Below are 11034 nucleotides of genomic sequence, written 5' to 3' on the forward strand. Positions count from 1 at the left end.
CTAGTTAACTCTCAGGAAATTTACTGTACTGAAAGTGGGACCTTAATTTACCTTTAGAGAGCTCTCAGGTTCAGATCCCACAGTAGCCTACACCAAAAACATGCAATTTACCACACCTTAAATGTGGAGGTTTATGCAGTGGTCTGGCTGTTCATTATCTGGATGTGGTCCTGGAACCTGTGTATAAATAATGACTTTGCTGTTACTGTTCTAATCTGAAGTCAGGCTTTTCCCCATGTCATATGAATGCTGGAAAAGGAAACCCACATTAAAAATGTATCAGGTCCCTTGAGTGTTATGAACATTCCTGTTCAGAAAACATAGTAAATCAAAACAAATGCATAAATCAATTGGTATGTTCCAGCAGTGAAGAGTAAGATTAGCACTATGATCTAAGGAACTGATGAAGTCACTCTTGCTAGAAGTTATTAATATAAAGTCCTAGCAAACCTTCTCCATCTCACTGTTAACAAGCATCCTTGACAAAGAAAGTGATCTTTTTCACTTGTCCCTACCTACATGTGACCTCTTTGAAGGGAGAGAAAATTGAACTTTCAGTGTCTTTTTACCCTCTTCTTTACTCTTCTTTACTCCATTTGAATAAAGGTGAGCCCGGCTCTGTGCAGTGAGAGCCATCTCCCTCCCCCCAGATCAATATTTTAATATGACTTATCAGAAAGAGAACAAATTGTTTACTTTAAAACCTCGGGATCCCATAAAGGGTGAGGCAAAGGTGTCCCTTGGAAACAGAGGCCTTGAACAGCTGACCACTGCTATGAACTCGTAAAAGGAAACCAGGTTCTCCAGCTATCCGGGCACAGTGATATTCAGCAAAATGTCACACAGCAGCATCTTAGGTCTGACAGATCCCAGTGGCACAACACCGGACCCCTTGGCAATTGTCTGTGATGGTAAGTACCTTCCCGTGCTTGATTCACGTGATGAAAAGGAATATTAAAATGGACTAACAAAAAGAAAATAGTGCAAGTGACTTTTGAATAAGAAGCACTTTGGAATAACAAAGTGCCTGCAAATGGCCTGTGTAATTTAGCAGGATTTAATGTCATGCACATGGTGATCTCAGCTCACATTCTATTAAAAGGATTAGGGTGTCTTAGGAAGGAAATACAGCTGGTAGTAAATGTGGCCAGACTTCACTGGGCATTCAGGGATGCTTCCAAGCCTGAAGGTATGAGAACAAATTTTGTGGTCCACACTCAGTTACTTCTTTATAAATTCTGTTGTTTTCAAATATCTTCTTGACTGGAACATTCTGGTAACAGAAGAGAAGCAAAAAGTACAATTTTTTCTGACTGTGTGTATTTTCTGCTTCCTCCCTGTACTGACCTGCAGATCCCTTGTTGCTTTGTGTTTTCTTGCTCCACTGAAGTACTAAAAGCTGCACTGTTTCTTTCTTTCACTACCTTTTGTTCTTGGAAGTATTCCTGTTTCCATGTAGCTGTGGAACTATGAAGCTGCCTGCTGCAGTGTCATTATTTATCTGGCTGTCATCTATATTTCACAGCAAAGCCCTCTGCCAGGGCCCTGCTGCTGTTGGCTCTGGATGTGCCTGTGACAGTCTCACTTTTGACTGGAAAGCTTTGAGAAAAAGCAGAGACACATTCATTAAAAATACCCTCATGGACCTCAAGTATGCAGATGCAAGCAGCATCCAGACTGGATATCGAGTGTTCTGAGTGCAACTGTGCATTTCCCATCATTAATTCAATGAACTCCCATTCTGATGCGCAGGATGTGGTGCAGATCTGTTTCCCTCCTTTGGACGAGGCTCCTTTGTAGCAGTGATTTCCTGGTGGTGCGACCTGTGGGTGGGTCTGCAAATCTGCCCCGCCACTCTGTATGCATTTCCCCCACTGCACATACAGACTCAAAGTCAGCTCAAGGTGAGAAGCACTTGGGAAGGCTTCAGGCCTGCTCAAGCACCTACTGGTGAAATTCCTTGACAGAGGTGGGGATAGCAGAGTAGTTGTAACAATCATGTTTGAAAACCAAAGCAATCTGACATGGTAAGCAGCTCACAACTGTTCATAGCTTTGCTATTTGTCAGCCACAGGTCGCTCAGAACTCAGCTCCTGCTGCCAAGTCACGTTTACTCACAGGTTTGATTAAATGCATTTGTAAATCAGTGGTTCAACTGGTCCAGGGCTCTGCAGACTGTCAGTCTGCATGGGCATATCCACTCAGACTGAACTAGATTGCATTTATGAGAAAGTTTCCAGGAAAAAAAAGAAAACAAAAAACAATGAGAAACAAAAAAGATAATCACAACATAAAGATGCATCCAAAGGTTAGGATTAAAGAAAAAGTACTTGTTACACTGTGTGGAGCGTGCAGGTGGTTGCTGTAGAATGGAGCAAGCTAAGCTTCCCTACCTGAAGATTTGCATATGGAAATCAGCATTTGGAAGCCCTGGGCCATTAACCTTACTATTTGATGTTGCACTCCATTTTACTTTCTCAAACCAGGGCTGCTGTTTCTGCGGTAGCACTCAATCTGTGTCATCTGGAGAGCAGGTTCTTGTGCTGATCCTTTTCCTTCAGAGCCACATCCTCCTCCCCACCAGCTCCAATGCTTCAGTGGACTTGGTGGTAGATGCCTATACGCAATCTCTTCTTTTGAGACACACAGACCTTCACTTCTCACTGACTTCAGCATGCCCTGATTCATGCTAGGGAATGCCTCTCCCAATTCTTCCAGAATCTGAAATTTAGAACCATGACCACTTGCTCTGGATGAGGAAAGAAATGTGATTTCCCTCCATAGCTGTACTGCATTCAGACAATATGACCCAGTTCTGTCAAATATTTAGATTTTATAGAAGAGTCAGTGATAGAGGCATGTACCTCTTCCTTTTGTTTCTCAGATGGAAGGCGTGATGGGAGTGCTAACATAGGACTGGGAATAAAGCAGAGGTGCTACAGCTGTTACTGTGCGAGAATGACACAGCATCAGGGGAGTGAGTTGGGTAAAAAGATAAAAAATGATACTATTAGGAAGGCTAAGCCCCGGGCATGAGCTCTAGGAGTATCTGAGAAGTCCACTCTCCTTTACTTGGACAGTTTTGGGTTTGTTTGTTTGTTTTCCCTAAAATAATACCTGATCCAGAAGTCTATTAGAAGAGTTTTCTTACATATGGGCAGCAAATGCTTCAGATCTGTCAGACGTGTGAATGCATTCACTAAGCATTAAAGAATGAGGTGGATTTGCATTACAGCAATATGTTCTGTTTTCCTCTGCTGGCACAAAAACACAGCCCCATCGCCTCTCTGTGCTTCTCACCACTTCACACAGCATTCTTTTCTGAGTTTGTAGGTTTGAGCTTTATGCAGCTACCAGAAACCACTGCCTCACTCCACAAATTCATGCAAATGCCCAAATTCATGCAAAATTGAAAATTAATATTTAACTTACTCTGTTTTCCTTTAATATTTTTTTAACCAATTCTAGAGGAGTACAGGAAGTCCACTTTGATTCTCTTCCTTTTCTTGAAGTTAACAGTTAATTACTGTTAGCAATTAATAATATTTTGTAATTGCTGGTAATGTACATTCACTACCTAGCTTGCATGTTCACAAAGCTCCTTTCCATCTGCATAGGTCACTGTTTCCTCCAGTTAATAACCAGAACGTTCCTGCAAAGAGGATCACGCTAGGTGACACCCTTCATAGACCGGAGAGAAAATGGATACAGAGAGCAGCAAGATACAAGGGCTACCCAGGCTCTATTTTATAATCTCTCTTTCCTGTGCTTCTCTTTCTCTCTTCCGTCTTGCAATATTCAGATGTGCTAATGACACACAGCTGAGTTGGTTTAGCAAATCACTGTGCACAAGGTGACACTCAGCTATTTGCACTCTTAGATCAGTGTTTGTGAATATGCTCTTCTACAGTTGTGATTTGTCTGTTTTAAATATGCTTTCTTGGGATACACAGAAATGTTATGTGACTTGCAGATTCAATGGGGAAAAGCACTCTGTCCTGTCAAACAAACAGCAGTTGTGCATCTTAGTTACACTGCATACTTCAGTGCTGGATCTGAATGAGGGGGAGAAGCAAAGACCACCTTGCTGTCCTCTAAGCGAGCTGGCTTTAAAAACGAAATGGAAAACAAACAGAGTCTTTAGGATCTTGATCATCTGAACTAACAAAGCTCTATGACAGTAAAGCACTTTTTCTGAGTTGACTCCGTCAGTAAGAAAGGCACCAGTCCCTGCAGAGAATGATTCATCTCCCTCTCGAAAATCTCTTAAGACCAAACTGATGATTTTCTCGAGGCACTTGTCCATTTCCTTTGCCTATAAATGCACACTTAAAGCTACTTATCTTTTAGACGACTGCAGCTACTCAACATGAAAATGCTGAGTCCTATTTCTCATGTCCTCATTGCTGAGAACACTGAGGTACTACATATTAAGTGTGCATACATTGTCTTTCTCTGTGTTTTGCAGATCTTTGAAGTCTCCATGGTGAAGTCTGCGTGTGTGCCTATTACTTCTTCCATGGACTAAGTCTGCTGCCAGAGCTGTGGAGTGTGACAATGGTGTTTGTGTCCAATCTATCAAACGCCATTATCACACTAAATAGCTACTAGCAGATAAGACATCAAGTCAGAAAAGTATGTGAATTATAACAATACGTTTACTCACAGTACTGAGGAATAAATAAGCTTCTTCATGTCAGGATGACTCTTTCTTTTGTAAGTGAACCCACAATAGCACATGGGAAAAACATGATCTGCCATGTGTCTCTCCAGATTCGCACTGCAGAACATCATCTAAAGGAATCGTAACACCAGTGTCAGGAATGTTGATTTCATTGGAGTCAGTGCAGCCATGATTGTCTCTGGAAAACAAGGTTGTCCTGAGATTTTCCTCTTCCTGTTGGATTGACCATAACTGTAGAGTACTGAAGTTGATTACCTGATGAAGTCAAACCCTGGTTCTTATTTTTGCACCGAAGTAAAATGCGTATGTTTCAAACAATAATTGGTTGAGATTATTTTGATTTTTAAACAGAGCGCCTTTCAAAATTCTGACAGAAAGCTATTACATCTAACTGGGAACATAATCTACTCAGGTTTCAAATGCTTTCAGCTTTGTTCCCTTCTCTTTTACAATGCTATACTACAATTTGAGTTTGCGGAGGCTCACAATTTCCTTGTGGAAATCCTTCTGAAAACTCTTGTGAAGAACAGGAGTCAGCAGTGGGAACTTCCAAACAAATTATGAAGGCCTGGCAACAGCGCTGCACTGGGAAGCCTAAATCCCATTGAATAATCCAAGATTTAGGCTCACAGAATACTGCTTTCTGATAATTTGCAAGGGGAGTTGTAACCTTTATTCAGTGTGTTCATGGTTCACCAGCACTTCTAGTGCTGAGTAATGAGGCATACATAATAAAGAGGATGCTTCCTATGGCCGTGCTTCAGTATTGCTCAGAGTGCTGCTGGAAGACAAGGGTCTCCTTCATAGACCATTCTGTGTTTCTATTTGCAGACAATTTCATTACACACAACATCTTCAATAGGTTATTTAATTGTATTCCCTGAACATTGTTTCCTCCCCGTGAGTTATCACTGTGGAGAAGTCACTGGCAATGAATACTGCTGAAAACTAATGGAAGAACTACAGTACTATGTAGTAAAATTCAATTCATAGAATCATAGAATCATAGACTCATAGGGGTTGGAAGGGACCTCAAAAGATCATTGAGTCCAACTCCCTGCCAAAGCGACTTCCCTACTCCAGGTAAATTGTGTTCTTGGTATCTTCAGAAGAATTTTCACCACTTCAGACAACATCTGCTCTTCACAGAGGAACAGTGCTTGTTGCACTCACCCTTTTGAAAAAAAAATATATATGTATTGCTTTGGGGCCTTGCAGAACTACCACTGGTAGTAACTATGGTTTTTGGTACACAAAGCAAAGAACACTTATCCATTTCTGTCAGCGTCTGAAAGAAAGACATGGCTCTTCTGAGTTACTCTGGAGCTGAAATACAAGTGGAAGATGTAAAAAAGAAAACTTGTAAAACAGGCCTCATTAGAAAAGAGCTGGCATCACCAGCTGATGTGACTTACCTGCACTCTTTGGCTCTCATGGACAGGTAAGGAAGGGAAAGCTTCATTTGTGTGGGGAGCCACGTTGTTATTGAATCCTGAAACTTGTTTCCTAATGCCCCTAATAACTGATCTTGGTAGCCATTCTTAAATGCTGGATTGCTGCTAAAGGGCACATCTTTATCAGAAGAAAGATTTCTTCCTAAGATCTCACCTAAATCTCCATTTTTTAGTTTAAAGGCATTCCCCTTGCCCTATTTTTAAATCACATAAAACTTGATCCCCCTCCTGCTTTATGAGCTCCCTTCAAGTATTGAAAAGCCACAATGAGGTCTCTCTGGAGCCTTCTCTAAGCTAAAAAAGCCCAACTCCCTCAGCCTCTCTTCACAGGGAGGTGCTCCAGCCCTTTCATCATCTTCATGGTCTCCTCTGGACCCACTCCAACAGCTTCACATCCTCCATGTCCTGGGATCCAGGGTTTGGACCCAGAACTCCATATGGGGCCTCAGAAGGGCAGAGTAGAGGGAGACTATCACCTCCCTGCCTCTGTTGGCCACCCCTTTGTTGGAGCAGCCCAGGATACTGTTGGCCTTCTGGGCTGCAAGCACACACTGCTGGATCATGTCCAGTTTTTCATCCATCACGACCCCCAGGTCCTCCACAAGGCTGTTCTCAAGGAGTTCTTCAATGTAGTTGGTTCTGCCACTTCTTACAACATTTTTAAATGTCTAAATTTTTCTCCTATGTTTTCTTGTTTCAGTTTCATTGTCCCAACTGCCTTCAGCTGCGCAAGCATCCATAAAAATGCAGGTTTGTTAGTGCACTTCCCCACTTTCTCCATTTTTTTTCATCATTGTGGTAGATGATGCCTATGCACTGTTATCCCACTTGCATGACAACACACTTTCAGTCTGTATTGTGCCTGTTGGTTTTTTCCCTGGTGCAGTTTTACTGTCAGGAACAATACATTGTAATTTTGGCTACTAAATTAAGCATGAATTGACAGAAATATTCTGGTTTTATTCCTCTCTTCTGGGGTTTCCTGCATCACAGAGTATGTCCATTCAAATACACTTCTGTAGAAGCACTGATAGCTTTTTGATGTATGCCATGAAGGCTTTCTGCTGACAAGTCCATCCCTGTTACACCACCTGCTAAGGGCCTGTGAAATAAGAAAACTGCAGGTATAAACAATCTGTGCTACATACAAATCTGGCTAGAGCAGTCATGCAGCTCTTACCATCTGATTCTGTTTGCACCACTGCCACAAGACCAATAGCATATCCTACTGTGAGTTCAGGGCAACAACACAGACTGTGCAATAAATGAGATTTTAGACATACAAAAGGGTTCTTTGCCAAAAACAAGGTATGGGCTGGAGTGCCACCTAGCATAAAGTTGTTCTCTGAAAGGAGGAGGTGAAGAATAGAACACAGTGGGCCACACCAAAACATCCGTCACAAACACAGAACAGATAATTTGTTAGACCACTGGGCATTAATACTAACGAGGTACATTGTTCTGTCACTGCTACAAAACAGCCTCCATCATCCATTGACATAGCTAGAATCCAGCAGCAAAAAAATGGCCCTCAGAGCCAGTATTCTGCTGTCCAGGACTCACAAAATCACAGTAATTTCACACCCACAAAATTTTATGGCAGAATCGTAACGAAATCAGCAGAGCTGATGATAGCTATGGCTGATTTTTCACAAGGCCTTTGCAGGCAATTACCTGCTAGCTGCAACAATATTTGTGCGCGTGAGTTTGGGGAGGTCAAGAGAGCAGAACCTCCCTCTCCTTTCTCTGGCTCTGACAAAGGAAAGTAGAAGTGACCTTGTCTGCACAACCCTCTGGGTAACATTTTCACAGCAGCAACTTGTCTTATGATTGAGAAGGAAATGAAGACAATCTCTTCCCACCCTCATTATGCCTGCAGACTCTAGGGAGCTCGTGCCAGTCTTGCTCGCCCTTCTCCTGATTACTGATATTGCAGTTTTTCTTGAAGAACATTTTATGTTCTTTCTCTTCTCCCACTCAGTGAACCTCATCTGTTATTTGCCTAAGAACATTATCCATATCACGTCAACAGAAAGGGCAGTAGATTAAGTCTGTCATTTTGGGCTAGCTCTACAATTTGCAGTGACACCACAGCTTAATGCAAAATATCAGACACCACCACTGGTACTTCACTGTTGGGATGGCAGTACAGGTTCCCAAGGTTCCACTTTTAATATTACTAAGAAAATCCACTTAAAGTGTTTAATCAAACACTGATGTGTGCAAACAGTTCAAAACCTTCCCCTAGTATTCTGCGGTAGGATAGCAGTACAGATTGATCCTCTCTCCCTATTGTTAATACTATGGTCTTGAAATTAAAACAAAAACAAAAACAAAAAACCCACCACTGAGCCTTTTATTGCAGAGCAACATGATTTTTACAACACCCACACACAAGTATTAGATACACTGAACTTTCTTTAAGAGAGAAAAAAAATGAAGACATAATGTAGATGCATTCCTACAGTTCACTGTTAGATTATGTGAGATCGAGCTGCAGGAGTTATTCCGAAAAACTCCCCCGCTACAAATTGTATGCAATTTTCTATTACTACATGGTTTATAAGGAATGGAGTGGGAAACACACTGTCTTTTCTAATGGTGTCTTCCAATTCTGCATCTGCATCAAGTGGGTAAGAATTCAAGGCACAAGATTTGAAATGACACAGCTGCCTTCCAAAACTGCATCCCCCGGAGACCTGGGGCCAAGCAATTTATGAAGCTGATGTGTGAATAAGGGCTAAGACTACACAACAAAGGGCTGCAGCGATACATACATCCAAGAAATTACTAGGCACAAATCCTGCAATTGAAACTTGCTGCCTTTGAACCCTTGTGACCATTGGGAAGGAATGTTCAAATATCTCAAAGTTCAATTTCAGAAGGAACTGAAGCAGACAATTTCCAGTGGGTGATAAGGTACTAAGTGTATCACACACCTTCTGCAAAAAGATCAGCTGACATGCCTAGTGTTTTGCAGACATGGATCTATGCTCCAATATCCATTTGGTGTTGAAAATATCTCCTTTGGAGCTTGGCTATTTTTGATCTGCTTCAAACTGGGAAAGATCAGGTGAAATTATCAGTTTATCTATAGAAACACATATCTCTAAAACATCACTGCCTACATGACATTCATGCAATTAACTGTTTTTCAAGAAGAGACAACCGGTAGAAGCTTTGTAGGTGCTCCATTCTTGCATGTTTTATCAACATTTATACAACAGAATTTAAATCATAAAGCACTAACTCTTCATTATAAACTCCAGTACTGTTCTATGAAGAGCAAAATGTTTTAAAATCAGAATCAGGACACAGTGTAATTTATCCATTCTGTGTGCATGTAATCCCTATACATATAGTAATGCAACTGCTAGTGACGAGATTTAACCTATAAAGGTACACTTGTAAAACAGGTTCTGCTTTCTGCTTTGCTTGGCTTAGAAAACAATTTTATTGGACTTTCATACCAAACAGTACTTTGGTTTCTTTGTGTAAAAGGAAAAAAGCAGAATCTGGTTCAGATTTAAAGGCTGTGTGAAACAGCTAGCTCTTTTTCGCATTCAACTCAGTAAGCAGATAAGCCTAAAGCACAATGAGAATATTGTTTATCCTACTGATAGTAATTTTGCTTGTAATTTTGTGCAGATCCAGCTGATGCATATTGGTAACACAGGTACACCAAGGTAAGATCGTAGTTCTATCAGGGCAGTCTTTCCTTTGCCATTCAGACATAAATAAACCAGCCGTCATGGTCATGGTCCAGATCTTTGCATGAAATTGAGAACAGATTCCCAGCTTTAATTCTTTTTCAAACAGTTTTTTCAAATGCTCAGTGATACATGATAAAGGGATATATTTGTGTATTCTGCAACAGCCGGAGTAAGGTGGGTAGAGTGTCTAATTATCAGTCTACAAAGGACAGCAATTATTAACATTCTTTTTTTCCCCTCATGGATCTGACATAGAAAGTCAGGCAGACAGCTGTCTATCAAGCACTATTTCCCACCGAATTCTCATGTGCATGCTGGAGTTTGCCCCTTGTCACTGTAGGACTACCTGAACTGTTCATACTGTGACTCAGAAATGTCAGTAAGGAATTGTTAAGTGGAACCAGCATAACAAGATGCTCCTGCCACAGATGTCCAACTTGCAAGACAAACAAGACAGACTGGAGGGCAGAGCAGACAGCAAAGCAAGCATGAAATAGGATGGGGCAACAAGGGAACAGCAGTGTGAGCCAGCAGTGCGACCTTGAGGCCAAGAAAGCCAGTGGTACTTTGTGGTGCACTAAAAAGAATGTGGCCAGCAGGTCAAGAGAGGCAATCCTCCCCCTCTACTCTGCCCTAGTGAGGTCACAACTAGAATACTGTGTTCAGTTCTGGGCCCCTTGGTTTAAAAGACAGGGATCTCCTAGCCGGAGTGAAGCACAGGGCAACTGTGCATCTTCCTTATGAGAAAAGGCTGAGAGACCTGGGGCTGTTCAGCCTGGAGAAGACATGGCTGAGAGGGGATCTCATAACTGTTTAAAAATATCTAAAGTGAAGGGTCAAGTAAATGGCAAGCAACAGTATAACAAGGGGCAATGGGCAGAAATATGGAACAGGGAGTTCTATACTAATACAAGGAAGAAATCCCTTACTGTCAGAGTGACAGAGAACAGGCTGTCCAGAGAGGTACAATGGTATCTTGAGGTCCTTTCCAACCCCCAGAATTCTGTGATTTTGTGAAACAGAAAAAAAAAAAAAAAGGCAAAGACAGTGCTCTACATCAGAGACACTTAAGAGCAATGACCTTTGAGAACCACAATAGAGCAAGGCTTTAAAATTTAAGCTGGCTTTAACCTGAGGTAAGTGTTGTTATCTATTTTTTGCAGCTATTGATGTATAATTATTT

The sequence above is a fragment of the Cyrtonyx montezumae genome, unplaced genomic scaffold, assembly GCF_038088225.1.
Source record: "Cyrtonyx montezumae isolate F1298 unplaced genomic scaffold, pur_monq_1.0 scaffold_41, whole genome shotgun sequence".
NCBI classification, from domain to species: Eukaryota; Metazoa; Chordata; class Aves; order Galliformes; family Odontophoridae; genus Cyrtonyx; species Cyrtonyx montezumae.